Below are 24,254 nucleotides of genomic sequence, written 5' to 3' on the forward strand. Positions count from 1 at the left end.
ATATGATGATATTCTCAGTGATAGTTTTTAAAAGCAAAGGCAGTCCAATGTTTTTGAATGTGACTGATTTTGAGTTGACTAAAACTGCCATTTTATATGGGATAGTTCAATATACATTGAAAATTTATGCTGTTGTTTTGTCTATTTCTTTGTCATGTGAGTGCATTGAAAGTACTTAAAAACACGGAAAACCCATGAGCTCCGGGGGGCTCCGCCCCCCTTGCCCCCCCACCAGGGCACTGCCCTGGACCTAGCTGGGTGCCAGCGGCCCCCAGACCCCCGGCTAAATTTTCAGATAATTTCACTTTGGTCAAATCACATCCCTGAACAGACCAAAGTCCAGATTTCAGAGCAGGTGAGACAAGAGCGAAGAAATTTGTTTTAACTCCAGATATGGAACAGAGAAAGCTCTCGATGGAACCTGTTGATTTTCATCTGAGTCCCCAAAAGACCAAATCACTGATCAATAGATTGATTAGTTCATGCAATGGGCATGATGAGCCAGAGAAGGCCGCGAGATATCTATTAAAAAAAAGACAACTTTTCTAAAAGGACAGAAAAACAAAACTGAAATAGAAGAAAACAATAAAATGGTCCATAATCCAGTAATCAAAAGAGCAGTGATGAATGAATCAATCCAAAGAAAAGTGATGGCTAACAAGACGGCAGGGACAACATCTCCCAGGACCAAAACAAAAGGGCACATAATGAAAAATGTAATTATACGAAATTGATAGAATCGCCGCTTGCACAAATGTAAAAACAGTTTTCATGCTTATGAAGCACACATTAAAGTCCGATATGTGATGCAATTCAAATTGATTTGCGTAATATTGATTTTACTGCGAGTCTCCAAGGACGAGCCGAGCCTATAGACTTGATTGGACTGATTGGTTCCAGGAAAAGAGAAAACGGCCAAGAGGCGTGTTCCTCCCATCTGCTTAGTCAAAGCAGTCGCTTTACATTAGAAGTGACACAATGCCAACTGCTGGGGAACAATGAGAAATCCCAACAACATGCATATAGACAAAGCTGTCGTCTGTGTGGTTCCGGCCTTCAAACGTATACAAAACGGCATCCGTTTCTGTTAACACGCAATCGCTCAATGTTTTAAAACAGACTACACTTCACGATGATTTTCTCCCGCGCCATTTGAAGTCGTTCTTTTCCTGCGCGCGGAAGGTCATTTGTCATCGTTTCGCATGTCAAGGTTCTCCTTTTATCTGCAGTTGTATGGTGATGCCTCGCTCATTGCCTTTGTGCGGATAGCGTACGCGCGTACGCGAGCAGCGGCTTTTGTGCGTAACAGCACTTTAAAGGCCTTATTTCACGGCTGGCTTCATCGCGCCACCAAAGTCTCATTCGCGCCATACAACATTTATTTTCCTTAGTCTGATTCTTACGGCATAGACAATTTTCTCTTCATATCTGCCTCAAACATATGAATTCACGTTCAAGCTGCCAACTAGATCGTTTTGAATGCTTTATTTTTTATTTTTACACATTTTTTCACCCTATCATTTAAGGCTAACGGCTTAATTGTTTACATATGCAAATTTTTGGTAAATAAACACAGTTAACAGTTAAGGACAACTTAAAAGGCTGGTGGGGGCCTCAATTTTTCATCTGTTCTACTCAGTGGCCCACATAGGACCGCACATTTCTTAATCAGATGTGTAACAAAAAGGTATGGACAAAAACAATATTTTAGAAATAGACATCATATATGTGAAATGTGTGCTCTTAACTCTTTGACTGCCAAAAACGTTAAATAACCAGGGATGTTTTGACATTTGTGGTATGCTCTAATATGAGTTACTTTTCATTTATTTGTTCATGAAATTTGAACTCTTCAACATTATTTATGTGTTAACTTAGTAATCACATTAGTTAGATATGATGATATTCTCAGTGATAGTTTTTAAAAGCAAAGGCAGTCCAATGTTTTTGAATGTGACTGATTTTGACTTGACTAAAACTGCCATTTTATATGAGATAGTTCAATATACATAGAAAATTTATGCTGTTGTTTTGTCTATTTCTTTGTCATGTTGAGTGCATTGAAAGTGCCTGCGGCCCCCAGACCCCCGGCTACATTTTCAGATAATTTCACTTTGGTCAAATCACATCCCTGAATAACGTTTAGTAAAATCCTATGGAGGGGTGCCAAAGACGTTAAAAGACGTTTTTTTCCCAAAACAGAGGTGAAACTAACCATTTTCTATTGTTGATTACTGAAAAACGGAATTAGGTAGAAACAAACTTTTTTTTCTGATGAAAGATGAGAGTCCAATCTTCATCTATCATTTGGTAGTATGTGTGTTTCCATAGTCAAAACACATCATTTTCTGTGGACCTTGAAAGATCAGTCAAAAGGCTTAAATCGGCTGGCACCCACGGCATCCCTTTTCTGAAAACGTCTGGCAGTCAAAGAGTTTTAATATATTTAATTTTTTATAAGACATTTTTAATGCAAGTATTAAAGATCCACTGTCCTAAACAGCACAAAACTACTCAACAGCAAAAAAATCAATCTGTGCATTTTTTCATAAAAATCAACTCGCTTGAAATTCTAAATATTCAGACCCGATGTAAACGCATCTAAGACATCTCCGCCATCTAGTGGTGAATGGTAATATTACAACTTAAAACTACAGGTGCATATTTGCAGTTTGGCACTTGAGAATTCGCTCATTACCTTTTTTCTTTTCCCCCCCAAATATTTTGTTTGTTTGTTGTTTTTTTAAACATATTTTTACCCCCCCCTCACTTCACTTCACTTGGATATAAATACATATTCTTTTGTAGAGTGGGGTGGGGGTTAGAATAATTTACTCAATAGGCTACTCAGAATGTGTGGACGCCAGTGCCCATCCCTGATTTAAGGTCTGCTTAAGTTTATTATTGTTATTATGAGATTCATTAATTAAATAACTTAGTCCATATTTTACACTCTAAAAACAGTTAGGTAAAAAATAAACCAACTATGGGTCAAAAATGCACCGATCCTCTACTTGGGTCAATTTGCCAAAAAGTTGGGTCAAATAGACCCATAAAGTGGATCGGTCCATTTTTGATCCATAATTGAGTTACTTTCGACCCAACTGTTTTTTTTAGAGTGTTGTGAAGCAATTTCCCGAAATTCTCAAAGCAATAGCTCTGACAGGATTTTCTTTTAGACTGAATTTATCGAGCAATTTTAACACTTAAAAAAACGAAAAAAAATCTATTTTTGTTGGTACTCTAATAGACCCATCCATAACCTGTAGAGACAAGATGTGTGCAAGGTAGTATTACGGAGGGTAGGGCGCGTTACAGCTACTTGGCCAGGATGTCACTGGTAGGGTCAGTTTGCTGTGCTAAATTGAAAAATTGAAATGTTCTATCCATCATCCACCCATTTTCTCGAGTGCTTATCCTTACTAGGGTCACGGGGTCGGCTGTGTCCAACTATCCATCCCAGCTGACTTAAGGGTACGCCCTAAATTGGACAGACAATTGCAGGGTCCGTATCGACAAACTATTCACATCAGTGTACCTTTTTTGACATGATTTAAAAAAAAAAAAAATAATCATATAACTGGTACCCTAATAGGATACTAAAAGCAAAAACTCCAAAGTTGGGTCATTCGTATCTCAAGGCGCTACCGTACTATTTAGATATAATGTGGAGAAAACTGCAAATGTGTCCAAAAATAAACCAAGCTCAGCACCAGTTGGCGATTAAAGATGCCGTAGGAAAGGCCAGCCTTATTAATACCGCGTCTCTAAAACCGTCTTCCATTAGCCTGCAGCTCATTGATTTCATTTCACCTCCGTTGCATGGAGTGCTTCCCGTGCTCACGTCAGTTTGACCTTGAAATATGTAACCAATGTTCGCAGAAAGGTCATGCTGAGAAGATTCTTCCCTTTTTTGTGTGTTAACTGCAGGGTAGGAAAAGGATGATTGCTACACAGAACTTTTAAAATGAGTGGGAAATATGTCATTTTCTACCGCCTCAGAATCTTCAACTATAAGAAGGAACTGCTTATTTTGAAAGCACGTTCACAATCGGCATCTTTTGAGTATAATTTATTCGCCAAGGACTCTAGTTGCACGTTATGCTTCTTGTGTAGGTCTGGCAAGCTATCAGGTGTTTGTACCATCTAATTTCTCCTTGAAACACTAATTTAAAAAAAATAAGAGACTTCTTGTCCTCAGCGTTTTTTATTCAAGTTACCTGCTTAGGGTAAATGCTTTAAAGCCAAAGAAATGACAAGAAAGTACATCCACAAAAGATGATTCAACACCATTTTCAATACGTGGAATTATGATATTGTTAGACATGGTACGGCTCAGTTTGAGAGGGTACGACGTGATGACTTTTCATTATAATTTGACATCCATTTGAATAAACTTATCAGTACTGTAAAACTGTGATTTTTGTTTAACTCATTCACTCCGAGCCATTTTCACTGAAGCACCCCCCTTCGCTCCCGACTGTTTTACTAGATTTGGACTGATTTTGCATGGCCCACAGAATATTGTGTTCTATTACCATAAAAACATGGAATCTATCAAAAGAAAGATTAGAGTCTCTTCTTTCATCAGGAAAAAAAAGTATGTTTCTATCTGTTTTCGTTTTGCAGCAATTAGTATTAGAAAATAGCTACATTTTATCATTATTCACAAATCTGTTTAAAACAGTGAGGGAAAGGGCTTTTTGCAACATGACCCTGGTTGATCTCTTATACTCTGCTGCCACCTGCTGGACGTTTTTGTAATAACTACCATTTCTTCAAGCGTTCTCTTCAGTTCAGAGGCTCCTTCAAAGCCGCCTGTATGCTCTAGCATAACCCCCCCCCCCATAAAAAAAAGTATAAATATGTCTTTGGGAGCATGGTAATATTTAAAATAGAACGTATTTATACATTTTTGGGGAGCAAATGAGTTAAGATATATCTCTCCAATATAAGACGATTCGATACGTATCTTGATATATTTCAAAGTGGAACGATTCGATTTGCCACATCCTTTAATAAAAAAAAAAAAAAAAGATTTTCCGCTTCAAACCAGTTTTTGTAACACCCCTATTTAAGATGTTTACATTTCTTGGCATTTTCTTTACATGATATAATTGCTTGTGAGTTTAGTACTAATAAATTGTCAAAACTTACTTTAGTAGCGTACTTCTAGTTTAGAAGCCGTCTTCATCTGCCGTCAAAAACCAATTCTCCATTTACGGGTAACCGTAAAAAGTAGGATTTTTACAGGTAATTTCTACCTTGACCGAGTGAAATCTCCCACTTTATGGGGGGGCCATTAGGAATATTCAGATTCCACTGTGCGGGCATGTAACTTATCCCAAGTCACATAAAGCCATTTTAATTTGTTCGCCATCGGTATTATAAGCTTCCAATAGCAGAGCCGACCTTAAAATGACGATGAAACATCTGCGACAAGGTTAGATGATGTTGTAGCAAGAGTATTTTAAGGTAGCAGAAGCTCGGCTGGGTTCTTGGCACATTGTGAGCTGTAGTGAGCGATGCCCTGTTAAAGGTTAAGGGCTACGCAGAGAGCCATCACACTCTGAAGAAGGCTAACCTTTGCTTTTCCTCATTGATTCGGCTTCCTAAAGGCTCCGCATTGATTCGGCTTACGCGCCTTCTAAAACCGGTGACTTTTTTTTTGTTTTCTGTAAACAGAGCTGGGTTGAATAAGCGGAATCCATTTTTGGAACACACAAAAAAATCGGACTTTCTTCAGATACCTCTTTTGAGGTAAATGAGGGCAGTTATGACACACTAAAGGATAGCATGGTTTATGATGCTGGAGAGATAATTGCTTGTTAATTGCGGCCATCTTGGCCAATTAATTAGGTACGGCAAGGACTCTCTCCCCCTTGCCCACCCGGGTCGGCGGCCATCTTGGCCAATTTATTAGGTACGCCCAGGATTCTCGCCACTCCGCTCGCCCAGGGCGGCGGCCATTTTAGCCAATTAATTAGGTACACCCTGGATTACCGCCTTTCTGCCCACCCAGGGCGGCGGCCATCTTGGCCAATTAATTAGGTACGGCAAGGACTCTCTCCCCCTTGCCCACCCGGGTCGGCGGCCGTCTTGGCCAATTTATTAGGTACGCCCAGGATTCTCGCCACTCCGCTCGCCCAGGGCGGCGGCCATTTTAGCCAATTAATTAGGTACACCCTGGATTACCGCCTTTCTGCCCACCCGGGTCGGCGGCCATCTTGGCCAATTTATTAGGTACGCCCAGGATTCTCGCCACTCCGCTCGCCCAGGGCGGCGGCCATTTTAGCCAATTAATTAGGTACACCCTGGATTACCGCCTTTCTGCCCACCAAGGGCGGCGGCCATCTTGGCCAATTAATTAGGTACGGCAAGGACTCTCTCCCCCTCGCCCACCCGGGTCAGCGGCCATTTTAGCCAATTGACTACTACTAAAATTACTACAAGTACTACTAATACTACTACTTCTGTTTGTACTTGCTTACTACTTACTACTATACTACTACTACTATGTCTACAAGTACTACATACATGCGTGTTTCCACCTTGCAAGAGTCAGCAATTCCACATTTCTTGAGCGATTCCAGTGGTTTAAATTTTAAACTGTTCAGCTCATTACCAAAGAGTCAGCAGTCCCATTCAAAATTTCCGCGGGAATTTTTCTAGTTGCTTGTGTGATCTTTCATTTCTTTTTTCTTTTTCAATTAAAATCTTCCAGGAGTGTTTCACCTGTTGTCGAGTGGAGGATGTGTGACTCAATTTGAATTCCTTGAGGTCAACTTGGTGTTTACCCTTTTTCATTCAGCAAGTGTTCAGAATTGTTTAAGTCAAAGCTGGAAGGTTCAGTTCACAAGAAAAATATGATTTCTTTTAAATGACTGAATATCTCAAGGCAGTGGTTGTATAATGACATATTTCAGGCTATAGAGATTTTTTTCTTCACCCAACTAAGATTACAAGTCATAGCTGAAAAATCTCTGTGAGTGTGGCTTTTATGTAAATTAGCAACTATGTTGCAGGATGGAAATTCCGAATGGCTCCCGTGAAGACACTTGGGCAGATATAGGCAAATAACAAAAGACTTATTTGGATAATTTCACACTTAATGGGAGGGCAGGACCTCCAGTGATCCAACAATTTGTATACAAGCAATTAAAAAGTAAAATTTCCAAAATATATCCCCCTTTAAATATTCTCAGTAGGGTTGCCAAAATTAGTGTGTTAATTTTGAGTTAATTTATAGTTCCTTTAACGCCACTTTTTTTTTTTATAACACAATTAATGACCGCCCCTTACTTGGAAAGCCGGTACACATCCACATCAAAATTCAGCAGTAATAAATTAAATAATAATGCATATATTTGTGGAGACTGGGGTCAGTTGTATTTTACAATTGAAAAAATGTGCAAAACTTCATGTTAAAGATTAGATAGCTTTTAATATGAAAAATGCACTGAGCTGTCACCAATGTCTTACAAATGCAATTGTGCCATCTAGTGGCAGAAAAATGACCTCAACATAAAGCAATATCACACTCTTTTTTTTTTTTTTTTACCATACAGTACATCTTTTTAATTGTAACTAAATTTTATGAATTATTATGAAATGAATGTATCAATGACTAAAAGATGCAGCCATATTGCTATTAGTTTAACATTTTTCCCACTTTTGTTTACAAGAGTATAAAAACGTAGAAAAAAACATTTTAATGTACATTATATTACACATTCAGAACAACAAAAAAAAAGTGTTTAATCGTGAGTTAACTATTAAAGTTTTGCGATTAAATACAAATAAAAATTTTAATCGCCTGAAATAAAGACTGGAAATTTGCCTGGTGATGGAAAACTGTCCTTGCACGTGCTGTGTTGTACTTCAGCTGTTTTGGCAAATCATTAGCCAAATGCATTGGCTCTACTTGATAGAGAGTTGGGAGAACGTTTGAGAGGAATCTGTTATCTAATTTCACAGGCAGTCCCCCCCCCCACCCCCCAAAAAAAAAACTCTCGGGTTCTCAAGTGTCTTTTAATCTCCTCGTCTCACTTGTTCCAAACGCCTCTTGTCCATTTTGAGTCCCATCAAACATGGAGGTTGTTCCAGAGCCACTCCAGCAGGAGCAAATCTCAGGATGGCTCATCCAGGGTCACCACTCTGGCGTGGTTCGTCATATTTCTCTGATCACTCTGCTGGTTGAACCGTCGCTCATTATAGATGAAGAAAAATGAAGGAGCATTATTATTTTGCCGCTTTTTATTTATTTTTTTAGTTTGATTTATCTTGGTTGCTACGATACTTTACTTTCCCAGCTCTCTTTTGCGTTCCAGCTGTAAATTGGTTAACTTAATATTTCCAGCTATTTGTCTGTTGACTGAAAGTGTTTGCATAATCGTGTCGTAGTGAAGCGTTTATTGGGAAGGAAACGTTAATGCTTCAGAATCTAATCACGACTTAGAGCTACAATCAAATACAAAATGGAAATATTTAATGTGCGTAAAGGAAGAGTCTCTTTTGTTATTGAGTTGTAGCATAGCAGAGGTAGCAGGAAAGGAAATGCACAAGGTCTCACCCCTTTTGTATTGACAATAAAAGTAAACTGGAGGACACAAGAACTCTTTAAGTGTCACATTTTACAAGATAAAGGCTCATTCATCATTTTGATTTCCATTTGGTGACACTTTTTTTGGTCCCTTCTACTTTAAGCCAATAAGCCGGGAGCGCATGACCGCGTTTCTACCACTAGAGCCGGGAGAGCGAATACATCATTTTGTTTTGTTTTGACCAATTCTTGGTCACTTAGTCGATGAAATGCATCAGAATGTACACGAGAGGGTGACGTGTATGGAGGACCAAAGCTGACAAAATTAAATAAATATATATTGACTAAAAGTGAAAATCAAAACGGATACAAAAATCTAATTCAAAAATTAAATACAAAAAATTATTAGAAATGGAAATAAAAAGATAATATATATATTTATATATATATATATATATATATATATATATATATATAGATATCCATAAATAAATAAAGTAAAAATTACAAAAATAAAAAATGAGATTCCAAAAATAAAATAAATATAAAAATAAATGTCAAAATATAAATATAAAAATAAATGTCAAAATACAAAAATAAAAATGTCAATAGAATTAAATATCAATCAATAAAAAAAAAACACTCACATGCATTTATTTCATGCTGCACACGCTCTGTCATGACAAAATGTTATTCAAATGAGGGGGCGGTCCTAAGCGTGCGTTGCAAACTGCCTTTCAATGGTCGAATGAGCAGGTCGGCGAACAAGGAAGTCTCCGTGTGAACGCTGCCTCGACCAAAGTCTTTGACTAGCGTTAAAATGAGAGCAGAAAGTAGAAGAAACTCACAAAACTACAGTACTGTGTAATTGTTAAGATCAACACAGGCATCCGAACTGCCTCCGCTTGACATTTCTCTGTCTGCGCTCTTCAGGGAACTCGCAGGGCTTTTTATCTTTCATCTAGAAGCTCTCGGTGACATCTCAGCTGGTAATAAATAGCTCCTTACAAAACAAGCTTATGCAACCTAGCAGACAACTTTTTTTTCATTTTTTAGACTACTTGTTGTTCGGTTGGATGTGAGAGTTGCATCTATGAACGGCAAGTGAACCTGGATCATCCATCCATCCATCTATCCATCCAGGGATGTGATTTTTCCGCTAATTCGCCCAATTCCCCTTTTTTTTATCTACCCCCCCAAAAAAAAAATTCCGATTTTTTTTTTTTTATTTATTTATTTTTTTAGTAGTTCATTGTGTATGCACATGACTCCGACAGATAACATCTTCTGCTATAACAAAGACATTTGTGGTATGCTCTAATATGAGTTACTTTTCATTTGGTCATGATACAATTATTTGGTCATGAAATTTGAACTCTTCAACATTATTTATGTGTTAACTTAGTAATCACATTAGTTAGATATGATGATATTCTCAGTGATAGTTTTTAAAAGCAAAGGCAGTCCAATGTTTTTGAATGTGACTGATTTTGAGTTGACTAAAACTGCCATTTTATATGGGATAGTTCAATATACATTAACTCTTTGACTGCCAGACGTTTTCAGGAAAGGGATGCCGTGGGTGCCAGCCGATTTTAAGCATTTTGACTGATCTTTCAAGGTCCATAGAAAATTATGCGTTTGGACTATGGAAACACACATACTACCAAAAAAAGATTGGACTCTCATCTTTCATCAGAAAAAAAAAGTTTGTTTCTACCTTATTCCGTTTTTCAGTAATCCACAATAGAAAATGGTTAGTTTCACCTATGTTTTGAAACAAACGTCTTTTAACGTCTTTGGCACTCCTCCATAGGATTTTACTAAACGTTATTTAACGTTTTTGGCAGTCAAAGAGTTGAAAATTTATGCTGTTGTTTTGTCTATTTCTTTGTCATGTGAGTGCATTGAAAGTACTTAAAAACACGGAAAACCCTGGACCTAGCTGGGGGCCAGACCCCCGGCTAAATTTTCAGATAATTTCACTTTGGTCAAATCACATCCCTGATCCATCATCTACCACTTATTTGGGGTCGGGTCGCGGGGGCAGAAGTTGAATCAAATGTGTGATGTAAAATTCCCCAAATCCCGGTAATCTTTTTCTTGCAAAAGCAGTGGTGTACGCATAGTCGATTTTTCAGGTATATGTAGTCTCTGCTTCCTTTGTCAAAATGAGCTTTGTTACTTTTGTCAACCTCCGCGGATGACAACATGAGCAAAATAGAGAGATCTTATTAAGTTAATCACGGCTGAAGTCTTGGGGAAGGCAACATATTCAGAAAAGCGAGATATTTGCCATCAGTGGCTTTATTTACTGGAACAATTTGATGTTGTTGGCTACAAGAATAATTTGTGGCAAATGTGCTGTCATGTGCCAGCCTGGAAAGCACAAGTTTACGGCATTCAAAAACTCACAGTGATCTGAAAAACCCATAAGCTGCGTTTATTATTGGCTAGTTTTTTTTTTCTTCTTTTTTTTTCAACTCTGTTCTTACATCAATTACTTCACAGATACCAATACCAGTTTTGGTATCAATGACTAAGCTTTAAAAAAAATTTTTTTTTTAAATAAAATTCATTTCATAGGTTTTTGTTGTTGTTATAGGAATTGATTTAGTATGAGTAGTTTGGTAGTTAACTAACACTTGTGGAGTACTATCAACAGTACCAAGTGTTCACCAGTGTTGATTTTTAAAACTATAGAGTGCAGGAGTAACAATGGATTGGTGTTAAAAAATTAAACAAAAATGTAACACTGGAAAATGTTAAATTAACACTCAAACATTTCTTAGTGTTAGATTTAACTCTTTGACTGCCAAAAACGTTAAATAACGTTTAGTAAAATCCTATGGAGGAGTGCCAAAGATGTTAAAAGACGTTTGTTTCAAAACAGAGGTGAAACTAACCATTTTCTATTGTTGATTACTGAAAAAACGGAATAAGGTAGAAACAAACTTTTTTTTCTGATGAAAGATGAGAGTCCAATCTTTCATTTGGTAGTATGTGTGTTTCCACAGTCCAAACACAGAATTTTCTATGGACCTTGAAAGATCAGTCAAAATGCTTAAAATCAGCTGGCATCCCTTTTCTGAAAACGTCTGGCAGTCAAAGAGTTAACATTCTCAGTGTTAATGATGTGCCCTCCGGCGTGTAACATCTAACACTAGTGATTTTGCTTTTACTTTTTTCTGTCAAGTATCTTTGCTTCTATACTATACTCTTGTGTTCACCGCTGTCGATTTTTAACACTATAGAGTGTTTGATTAACAAAAAAAGTAACACTGAAAAATGTTAAATGAACACTGTGTGTGCACACATGAAAATGTTTCTTGTGTTAGATCCAACAATTGTACTTTTACTTTTTTTCAGTCAAGTAACTGTGCTTGTATACTTAAGTACAGCGTGCGAGTACTTGCGCCATCTTTACTTAAAAGTAACCCTGCCTCCTGAAAGAAAGCAGCGTTGTGTTGTGCGCTTTGGACTTTGCTGAGCATCTGGCAGAACCTAAAAACGTGTGCAGGTGCTCAAACAGATGTGCGTGTGTGTGTGTGCATGCCATTGTTTTAGGCTATCAGGAAGTATGCATTTCCCATGTTACAATTAGACAGCAGCAGGTGGTCTGATTTATTAGAAAGAAAGAAGAAAAAAAAACACGTCCCACATGGTTGATGTGCATTCATGCTAATGCCGACTAGCGCGGCGATAAAAGAAAACGCTTCTCGGAAAAGCGTTGCGTCAAGGCGAGCAGGAAGGTCTTGGCGCTTAAGCGTATGGATGCCAGTGAATACATTACAGCAGGGATCAAAGAAGGCATCGTCGCTTTTTTTTTTTGTTTAGGCATTCTTATTTATTTATATATCGGAGGGTTCTCACCGCCGAGGCAGCGCTTTGCTTTCATGATACAATCAACGGCAAGCTCCTTCCGTCTCCGGCAGTTTTGCGAGAGTCGCATATAGCGTTAACAGCGTGAACACAATCCGCTCACAGATGTCATGGCAAGTACGCTAAATAATAACCGCAGCCTAAAAAAAGAATTAATACAGAGGGTGTTTTTGAATGAATCCAAGTTCGGTCAAGATGCATGTATCTAATACGTTGTCATCATCTGGGCTCAGCGGGAATCCATTAATGTGAGCAGGGTCACTTGCTACTCATAAATAATACAAGAGGAGGAGGAAGTGGTTTAAAACAGTTTTAATTGGTTAGTTTGGTGGGAAATTTTAACATGCAGAGATGCAACACTGTTTTTGTCCATCGCTTAGCTGCACTGAGCTCCATTTGATCTTCAACATTTGACCACTACCACTTTAATTGGTTCTCAAATCACAAATATGTCACAAATAGGAATCCTGCATACGTTTCTCTTCAACGAGCAGCTCCCGCCTAACAACACTCCAAAATCGTATCTTTTAACTCTTTGACTGCCAGACGTCAACATGTTTGAAGTGGAGTCCATACTCGCAGTTGTGTAGGAGAGTGCCGATATTCTCCGGCACTAAATATCGCAATTAAATTGCTTTAATCGCTGACTTATTTAATCAACTCTTGTGATTTTTTTTGTTGGCATGCTCATTACTAAGATAATCGAAATTAGATGCAGCAGGCATTTGATTGGCCTGGCTAGAGATCTTCATGTCAGTATGCTTGTACACCAACGTTGGCATACTACATAAAAATGTGGTACAAAAAGAGGAAAAAATAAAAACCTTTGTATGGGTCAATTTTAATATATTTGATTATTTTGTGGCAATCTCATTTACAACATGGTTTCGAGCAGTGGTTCTTAACCTTGTTAAGGAGGTACTGATACCCCACCAGCTTCCTACGTGCATTCACCCAACCTTTCTTTTTTGAAAAATAAAATCTGAAAAAAATTCAAGAGATTGGTAAAGGGGTTACTGGAGAACAAGGAGTTGTGTTCTTGTATTCCCCATCTCCATGCAGTCATGTAGTTAGGGCGCTGACTGCCAACAATCAACTCAACTCTATATTTTTAGAACCCTTTAAAACAACCACCGTTGTTTTCTTTTTCAGCTGGGACCCATCGACAGCAGATACAATGAAAACAGCAGAGGCCCCAGAATTGAACCCTGTGGAACACCATATACGTGAGTTAATTTTGCACGCAATCATCCGACCACTTTTTTTTTTTTTTTGCAACAGAGTTAGTATGACGGGATGACAATAATAAAGTAATCACACCACACGATGTACCATCCCAACATTCACAAGTCGACTACTGAGCGCACCAAATTCGCTGCAGCTTAACATCCTCTGGTTTAGAGGATTCTGCATGTGTACCAGTAGTAACAAATCTCCAGTGTCTATAAAATCCCCTTGAACGGTGACCCTTGCACACTCCTCTAGTGTCAGAAGTCAGTATTCTTGTAATTCAGCACTTTGATCGGCCCATTACACGATAAGACTTTGACGCCCAACGCTCCAGTGCTGCTGAATTAAACGTGAAGCCAAGTGATTTAATGGAAAAATGCCCAATAGCAGAAAAGCGCTACATTTTCCTATTTTGTGTGGCTCATTTCATCTCCGATTTTGGAACCGCTGACCTATTTGCTGCTTTTTGTCCCATCACAAGTAACATTACGGGCCTAGTGTGCTCCTGATTTATGCCATTGCGCTTTTCAAAGGGATTTGATTGCTTTCTTTCCCAGCAATCGGCCGTTTATTTGCCTGAAATAACACATTGAGGAAAGGTTGTGGCTGTGATAAACTGTTAATCTGAAAACAAACTATTGTTCATAATTGGACAAAGAAAAGCTTTGATGAGTCGTTTCAGGCAGAAGGCTTGGTGACCCAGCATCGGAAATGACCTAATCCAAGGCTGCTGCAGGGTCTGGGCTTGGGTATGAGAGAGATTTTACAGAAAGGTGCACAATACTCCCACGGTACGGGATCAACGGTTAGCAAAGCCCTTCTCCTTTTTTGTCTTTAATCCTTTTCTTTGGCCCACCGCTTGTCAGGATAGCATTCATCTGAACAGTCAGCAATAACTCGAAAAGACTCAGTAGGGAGTTGTTACAGCGGAAGGTCTCAACCTTCCACTTTTGTGCGTTTTTATTATTATTTTTAGATATAGTCGCAGTTACTGTAAAGATTCTGATGTAGTAACCAAATTATTTGGTTGTACGGGCACCAGCGATGCCAGTAATGCCTTTAAAAATATATATTTTTTTTACAGTAACTACTATATTGTGCTACTTTCCTCTGTGACGTAATCTGACTACAGTTACTTTGCAAGATTCCAATTCTTTACTGTACAACATTTAACAAATTCATCTTACAGGAAATGCTCACTTACCATTCACATATAGCGATATTGCCATTACCCGTCTCATGGGTGCAGCAGCGCATGATATTTGACAACACGCATATTTTTCAGTCATGGTTTTTTCCCTCATGCGTGCACGTGCAACAAAACTAATAAATAACAAATATTAAAATACAAAAGGAGAGCCCATTCCTAGATAGACGCGCATCAAACGCCTTTACGTTATCAAAAACGTAAAGCTTTTGACACAACCCTACCAGTTTGTCCAAACAAAAAACAAAAAAACTAACAAAAAACACATGGATCGGTAAACAATGTATATTATAAATGTTAAATTAGCCATGACATTATTAACAGCTAAATATGTCAGGTCGAAACAGTCTGCCTTAAAAGTCTTGAAATACATTTAAAAAAACAAATACAGGTAGCCATTTATGTTACGTGAAATCCATAGACTAATTTTATACAAACGCAAATAATGCTAATTAAAAAAAAGTCTTTATTTTATTTTTAATTAAAAAAACAAACATTATTCCCAAATGTCACTCTTAAAAATGTACTTCCGATTAAGTTGTCAATTTTATGTTAATCAGTTGTCGGCATCTTGGATTTACCTAATGAAGTAATTTGTAATCTAATCTAATCTTACTTTTAAAGTCAATCAGTAATTTAAATTACTTTTAAAGCCAAGTAATCAGTGAAGTAATTAAGTTACTGTGGCAACAATGATGTGCAAACCTTGAAAATTGACTTGGGGGGAAAAAACAACTGAAGCACAGTCGTAAATAATAAATTTTAACAATAACCACATAATTCCCTTCTGTGGCTATTATGTTCATGAAATTGTGTTGAGAAGGGTTAGCACAAGTTATGTTCAAAGTTGGAAAAAATGGGCAAATCAGCAAAGATGCTTGGAATATATAATGATTTTTTAAAATAAATAATTAAATATTATTTGAATGCCCCAAATAAAGAAAAGTTTTTGCTAAGAAAAATCTTGAGTTTTCTAAGTTGCAGCAAAGTGGACAAATATGATGAAACGAGTTAGGCCACCGTCTTTTTTTTTTGCACATTCTGTGAAGTTCCCTATCCACATTTAGTTAGAAACTCAAGATAGGGTTCTTAATTTGTCTCCTGCTGGGAAAAAAAAAAAAGCAATTGAAGTGAAAGCCACTTAAGAGGGCAGGATAGTAGTGCTTCTCAATTCTTGGCGACTTCCACACTTATATGCAGAGATCCCCCCCGATCATGATGAAACTGAAAGTCAACACGTTTCTTCCCTGACTCGCAAAGTGTCATTTCTGAAATGTGGCATGTGTGGCGATCTTATTCTGAATTGGCTCGGAGCAAACACTTCCTCACATTCTAAATTAAATTAAAGAATACTGCTTGCATACAGGACAGATTTATAGTAACATGTATGAAGATTGAAAGGCTCAGGCTCCGCTCGCAATATGACAACTGCCTCAGCACGCTAACTAATAAGAAGACGCATTCACAACCACACTGGAAATAAAGAAAATACATCAGCGTTCTCATACATATTTCGAAAAATTGTTGGCAGCGCGCGGCTCGCATTCATATCGTTCTTCTTGGGAAACAAGCCGCGATTGCACTCGCTTCAGACGCTCAAAATGGCCTCTGCGCCGAGCACGCCTCCTCGAGTGGACAATCGCCTCGTACCCGGGAGATTCAATCGTGAACTTAAGAAATGCACTTTGCACCCGAAAAACCAGCCAACGTGAATTGTCCCGTCGTTCGTCATTCACTTCTGTTAGATCAAATGACTTTCTGTACAAATGTCAGAAGACTTGAGCTTCAAGTGTCTCTTAGGCCAAGATGGGCAACTTTAATGATCGCAGGCGGGGTCACAATTTTTCACAGAAAACTGCCGCGTTCGAAGTCAGCAGGGATAAAACAGTACAACATGGATTAATGAAATTGAACAGGGATGTGATTTTTCCGCTAATTCGCGGAATTCCGCTTTTTTTATCTCCCCCCCAAAAAAAAAATTTCAGTTTTTTTTTAAATTTTTTTAAATTTTTTAATTTTTTATTTTTTTTAGTAGTTCATTGTGTATGCACATGACTCCGACAGATAACATCTTCTGCTATAACAAAGACATTTGTGGTATGCTCTAATATGAGTTACTTTTCATTTGGTCATGATACAATTATTTGTTCATGAAATTTGAACTCTTCAACATTATTTATGTGTTAACTTAGTAATCACATTAGTTAGATATGATGATATTCTCAGTGATAGTTTTTAAAAGCAAAGGCAGTCCAATGTTTTTGAATGTGACTGATTTTGAGTTGACTAAAACTGCCATTTAATATGGGATAGTTCAATATACATTGAAAATTTATGCTGTTGTTTTGTCTATTTCTTTGTCATGTTGAGTGCATTGAAAGTACTTAAAAACACGGAAAACCCATGAGCACCCTGGACCTAGCTGGGTGCCAGCGGCCCCCAGACCCCCGGCTAAATTTTCAGATAATTTCACTTTGGTCAAATCACATCCCTGAATTGAAGTAATTATACTAATTAACGATATTGAGCACTGGGACTACAACTCGGTGTCCCTCTCTAGAGAGAAACGGTAACGGGGATGTAAAAGCTCCACTCCCGGCTCATGACGTAACCTCACCTTGGAAGAAGCGCTCTGATTGGAGCGCCCTTAAGCCTTGCCTATAAAAAGAACTCATGTAGTGCAAAAACAGATGCGACTCCTCCTTGATGATACAAAATAGAGGAAGCTAAGTAAGAGCGATTGTTGCGTTTGTTATTTATATCGCTCACGGGCAAAAGAGGAAGTGTGACAATACCGCGCATTAAACCATTAATTTGGTGACACTTGTGGATCGTGGTGCATTACTGCAGATTTGCGTGCGGGGAAAGTCGTTTATCTCTATATGCATGAATTTGGGTCGAACATCCTACGCTGGTTCTCAACTGTTTTGCCCAATCTAATTGTAGTCATTACCATACTAATGCGATCAGATTCGTCAGAAACCGACGCAAGGAAAGACCGCCGCAATGTGACAAAGAAATCCTTCCTTTGCATTGAGTCTTGGTTACGTCGTTAAGAATGAATGAGGGGAGCTCAAGAGTCAACAGAATTGATCACGCACTGAAGTGACAGCTTCAAGGGTGGGCAATCTTTAACTTAAAGAACAAGAACCAACAAAACCTAGGCCGAATGCGCATACTGTGCTTTGATAAGAATCTATTGTTTGTGGCCAGACCAATACTGAGTCTACGGAAGTGGAAATGAATAGAGATGGAATTACCTTCATTCTAAAGATCTTTTCAAGGGTAGTTATTTTGAATGGAATAACAAAGACTTAGAGAACAGACTTGATTGCCTTATCAAAGGAGTAACCCAGGGCTCTTATTTGAGTTTTCAAAAAAACCGAATAAGATCATATTCGGGTTTTTGCGCGCCTTTTTACATGGCTTTACGAAACCCGAATATTGCCAATATTCGGGTTTTAAAAGGGTTATTGCCTGCAAGCAAACGTAGTCAATGAAAAAGGAGCTTAACTCTTTGACTGCCAAAAACGTTAAATAACGTTTAGTAAAATCCTATGGAGGAGTGCCAAAGACGTTAAAAGACGTTTGTTTCAAAACAGAGGTGAAACTAACCATTTTCTATTGTTGATTACTCAAAAACGGAATAAGGTAGAAACAAACTTTTTTTTCTGATGAAAGATGAGAGTCCAATCTTTCATTTGGTAGTATGTGTGTTTCCATAGTCCAAACACAACATTTTCTGTGGACCTTGAAAGATCAGTCAAAAGATCAGTCAAAATGCTTAAATCGGCTGGCACCCACGGCATCCCTTTTCTGAAAACGTCTGGCAGTCAAAGAGTTAACAGTTAAATTCCTACCTATTTACTTTTGCATTCATGTTAGAATTCTCATTCTCATTCTTCTGCTTCGTCTGTCCTTTCTACCTTTCCTCAGTTTCTCCTTTGGGCCCTTGAGGTCTCCCTGATTTGTTGGAATTTAGATGTCTCTGGGGCTGGTGAAGGACTCTGGTTAGTGGCCCCGGTGGGTGGTGTCTGGTCGGTGCTGGGCTTCGCTTTTCTTTCCTTTCTTTGGTCCCTCTTTGGGTCTCCTGGCGGCCCCACGACTCTGGCTGGATTTTGAAGTGTTCGGTTTAGGTGAACGGTATGGGAATTCTTTTTTTTTTTTTCTACACGCACGCACGCACGCACGCACACACACACACGCACAAACACACATAAAAAAAAATAAATAAAAAAAAGGGAGAACAATGATGATGACATGTCAAATGATCAATACTGAGATCTCCCAAAAAAAAAAAAAAAAAAAAATTCTCATTTTCATCTAATCGCTAGCAGACATGTTTTTTTTGTCATACCGGAACTACAACTACTTCCTGCTTCCGTGTCTAAGAATCATGGGAAATGTAGTCCTACTAGCTTAATGCTGCTTTCGCCAGTCATGCCCCAACGCAAGCTGAGCTTTTCTGGCTGCATATTTCCGATGTCACAATGTTGGACCGGCGCGATGTAAACGGCGCAGCCGACTTTGAGCAAAAAAGGTTCGATAATGGTGAGTGCGTTGCTTGTTTAGCACTGTTGTGAACTGTCAGCACTAGCATTAGCTAAAGTAATAACATCACCTGATTGACTTGCAATTAAATTGGTCCCTGGTGACAATTATTGGATTTTCAGCAAAATTGTAGTGCCACAATTTGCTTGTAAACGATATTTCAACGGACGTGCTAGCCAGTTGATCACTGCTAACACGATAAGGATTTTGAGAGATTCGTCCAGGGTTTGTGGCTGTGTGGTCAATAAGCCTCCAAATACTGGCTCATTATGCTCTGATAATGTCTTTTTATTGGCCTCACAAATCAAAAGGAGGAATTTCCAATTGGTCTTGGAGGTGTAAAGCACAATGAGGCAAACAATTGCTACCAGATGACACAAACACATTCACTTTGTGCACTTTGATGGGCACGCAGATCACAATCTTGAATGTTCCCATGTTGTGACTGGCGAGCACAACTTGACCTTTATCACTTTTCTGTACTGGCGACTACAACACCGATACACTATTTTCAAAAAGAACGGAACAGATCATGCGTTATCTCTTATGTCTGGCCAAGAATCGCTTGGCTTGCACGAGTGTGACAATAGATGCATTATGGCTTGTATTGATTTTTAGTGCTCATGTTACAGCATCGTTTTTGGTTGCGCTTATCTCTCAAACAGCACTCTGGCACTTAGTTTTATCAGCGAGTGAGTAAATATTGCCTACCGAGTCAGAAACGTACTTTTTAGACTACATAGCTGATGCGGTAGCCTGATTTGATATGTATGAGAGAGTGCGTTTATGTGCGAGTAAGTGCCGCTTTCTGCCTTTTTTTATCGCATCAGAACTCAACCTCTATCCTCCAAACACGTCTCTCGGGGTGATTCATGGGACACTGTGTGATCATGCTTTATCGGCTTACCAAAGAGGACAAAAGACGTAGTGCGGCAGAGGTCAACGTTGCATTGTCACCTCCTATGGGCATGCTGGAAAGGTTGAGAATGATGAAAAGCAAAGTAACACCCGCGGGCCAGCCTCTGAACAGCGCCTGCAGGCAAGCAGCCTGCTGCACTCTCAGCAAGTCGACATAAGTAAGGAATTTTATGGCCTGCTGAATCAAAAAATAAGAAGCAGACAGGGATTGCGGAGTTTTGCTCTAAAGTCTACAAAGTAAGATGTACAAGGAAAGTGACTGTTTCCTGTTAAGAGCGGAAAAATTCTAAAAAGGCATACATAAAAAAAGGAAATGGAAGGCTTAGTAATACTGTACTGCATTCTACATTTTTTATATCGCTTATGTTGAGACTTGCAGATAATCTGAAGTCAAGGCAATTGTAAAAGTCAGCTAACAACAAACAGCAAAAAACTTGAGACAACTGTCCATTCATCTATCTAATTATCTATACAGTTGAAATGATAAAATATATTAATTCTGTATAGGCGTCGGTTCGTACAATGTTTTGTAATTACCCTAAACCAGGGATGTGATTTTTCCGCTAATTCGCGGAATTCCGCTTTTTTTACCTCCCCCCCCCCAAAAAAAAAATCCGATTTTTTTTTTTTTTTTTTTTTTTTTTTTTTTAGTAGTTCATTGTGTATGCACATGACTCCGACAGATAACATCTTCTGCTATAACAGACATTCGTGGTATGCTCTAATATGAGTTACTTTTCATTTGGTCATGATACAATTATTTGTTCATGAAATTTGAACTCTTCAACATTATTTATGTGTTAACTTAGTAATCACATGAGTTAGATATGATGATATTCTCAGTGATAGTTTTTAAAAGCAAAGGCAGTCCAATGTTTTTGAATGTGACTGATTTTGAGTTGACTAAAACTGCCATTTTATATGGGATAGTTCAATATACATTGAAAATGTATGCTGTTGTTTTGTCTATTTCTTTGTCATGTGAGTGCATTGAAAGTACTTAAAAACACGGAAAACCCATGAGCCCCCAGACCCCCAGCTAAATTTTCAGATAATTTCACTTTGGTCAAATCACATCCCTGCCTAAACAATAACCATAGTTAGGTCTCCACTCGTGTATCATTGAGCATGACCACGCAAAGTCAGTATGATAGCAAACCGGCAACCAGGTACGACGAGACGTAAAATACCGTAGATAAATAGAAATTCCAGCAGACAGCAAATGTACTTTAATGAGCTTGAATTTACAGGAAGTTGACATGGCGACAGTCTGATATGATGTCACCCAGCTCGAGGTGCTGGAATGATACCCCACCTTGGTCCTTTCTATGTCAAATTTTGAACGAGAGTCCATGGGTTAAGATTTGTGCGTCCTAGACCGGAAATGCATCACTAACCAGTAGGGGTGTAACAAAAAACGGTTTGAAGCAGTAAATCTTAACTCTTTGACTGCCAAAAACGTTAAATAACGTTTAGTAAAGTCCTATGGAGGAGTGCCAAAGACGTTAAAAGACGTTTTTTTTCAAAACAGAGGTGAAACTAACCATTTTCTATTGTTGATTACTGAAAAACGGAATAAGGTAGAAACAAACTTTTTTTTCTGATGAAAGATGAGAGTCCAATCTTTCATTTGGTAGTATGTGTGTTTCCATAGTCCAAACACATAATTTTCTGTGGACCTTGAAAGATCAGTCAAAATGCTTAAATCGGCTGGTACCCTTTTCTGAAAACGTCTGGCAGTCAAAGAGTTAAAAAAAAATAATTTTATGCAAGTACATCAAATCGTACCACGAGATATATCGAGATACATATCGAGTTGTTTTTTTATTGGAAAGTTATTCCTTAGAACTGGCACATTCACTGACAAGTTGATTCAAATGTATGTAAATTGACGGCAATTTTTTTTATTTATTTCATCATACCCGCTCTAACAGAGCCAAATGGAATCGTAGTCCCACTGATTCGAACCGTATCTACTTTCAAATTGAACAGTCAAATTGATTCACACCACACATATTGAAACCCGTTAATAAAAATCTTTTGTGGAGAGATGCACTAAATATAAAATGTTGTCAACATTTATATGACATTTTTTTTGTCTTCAAGAAAAGTAATTTTGCGACCACTGTCAGTAGTGGAGCAGCACCAGAGCGCCATCTACCATTATTTCATTGTCAAGGTAATCAATCTTACAGTCAAAAAAACATTCTCACAGTTTTTTTCCACCTTGTTTTTTTTATGGAACATAACAGTTTAAGTAGTGATCATTGAACCAGCCTGTAACTATTAGCGAAATGTTGCTATTTCAGGAAATAGGCATATTCCTAGCGCTTCAGCATTCCATTTACAGTTACGTGTTTTATGGGAGGTTTGCAATATTTACACGGGCCATAAACACAAACCTCCATAAAAAAAAACAGAGCTTCCCACTGAGACGAGCATAATATAAAACCTTTGACATTTGCCAGAAAATCATCCCCAAAACATTTCTGTTGTGCAATTACAATGCAGAAAGACATCTATTGAGGCTACTTTCATCGACCCGCTGGAGAGCCTGAGAGACAGTGTGTCACAATGACAACTTTGGCCAACTTGCGTGAAGTTCGTGCCCCTGGAGCATAAATGAGATTCCACCTAGGATAGTACTGCTAGCAGCTGCATTGCGCCCAGCTTCGCTGTGTGTGTGTGCGTGTGTGTGTGTGTGATTTGATTTTGTCTCTGCAGCTCTGCGCTGTCCATAGCACTGATTATTATTCTGTAAGAAAACCATATATATAAGGTTGATACATATTTCATGGAGCTTGTGTTGGCTTGTGGATTTCTCATCTGTGAATTGATGAGCCATCAAATAACGCGCCTCATTTTCTTCCGTGAGTGTAATATATTTCATTTCAAATCCTAAACTGTTAAAGTGGCTCTTTTAAAAGCCACACTCTGACTCACCTCGCTGCTTCTGCAGTATTTGTTTTAGTCTGGGCTGGCGCTCTCTCCTCTTTTAACCCAATCAACTCTCTGCACTTGTGAAATAAAAATAATCAGATTAATGTATATCATGAACAACGCTTGTAAACCCAAATGGTTAACTGGTAAGATACGATTCTTACAGGAATAGCAACGTTTAGAGATTATGATCTAAATATTTAGCCGTATAACGAGGCGTGTCAAAAGTTCCACTTTGTAGTTTTACTGGCTGCCAATGATAGACTGTTGCCTTAATCTTCAACCCGGGCAAAAAACATTTGTACACAAAGAGTCCTTAGTGTTCTTCACCATGTCTTTGGGTTGCTTCAAATCCTTCCTTGTATTTTTGTGTGAAGACTGAAGGCGTTTACGTGTGTAATTCCTCACACTTTTTTGACATACATCTCCTTCCGCATAATTCATTTAATTAACATCATTCCAATTTCAACATATTCTAAAAACTCTCATCACAGGAGGTATTACTTTTCTCATTACAAATATTCAGTTTTCCCTTCCCCAAATTCTACATTTTCGACCTAAAATTGCCCATTCATTTCCAATGGGACAAATTCCCCATTCATTTCCAATGGGACATTCAACATAACAGAATCACATCGGTCCCATTTGACATTGAAAGCCTTCAGCTCATTCAATTCACCCTGGGAAGGATTTTCAACATGAAAAAAATGTCCATGGCCAACAAAAAAGAATCCTCATTCATTCCTAATTACACATTTAAAACACACACACACACATGCGCACGCACACGCACACAAAAAAAACTTCCATTGCATTCAATATCCTTTCGCATGTGTTTGCTAGGTGACCTAACAACAACTGACTTACCACATAAACAATTTCAATCTACACTTGTAGCCCTTACTATCGCTTCAAGTAACTTGGCTTGGCCTAGATATCCTTAAAAATGCTCGACCAATGGTCTAACCTCCTCATAAATCACAT

The 24,254-nt window shown here is 38.3% G+C and overlaps 1 protein-coding gene across 5 annotated transcripts in view; it reads left to right on the forward strand.

Moving 5' to 3' along the window:
• LOC144037805 (uncharacterized) overlaps positions 1–24,254 on the forward strand; it is a 96,923-nt gene that overhangs the window by 33,254 nt on the left and 39,415 nt on the right. For all 5 annotated transcript variants that reach the window (XR_013289044.1, XM_077549599.1, XM_077549600.1 and 2 more), the window contains exon 3: positions 13,577–13,650. The gene's annotated coding sequence lies outside the window, so the exon portion shown is untranslated. The remainder of the gene's footprint in view (positions 1–13,576; positions 13,651–24,254) is intronic.

The sequence above is a fragment of the Vanacampus margaritifer genome, chromosome 17 (genome assembly GCF_051991255.1).
Source record: "Vanacampus margaritifer isolate UIUO_Vmar chromosome 17, RoL_Vmar_1.0, whole genome shotgun sequence".
In the NCBI taxonomy this organism is placed as follows: domain Eukaryota; kingdom Metazoa; phylum Chordata; class Actinopteri; order Syngnathiformes; family Syngnathidae; genus Vanacampus; species Vanacampus margaritifer.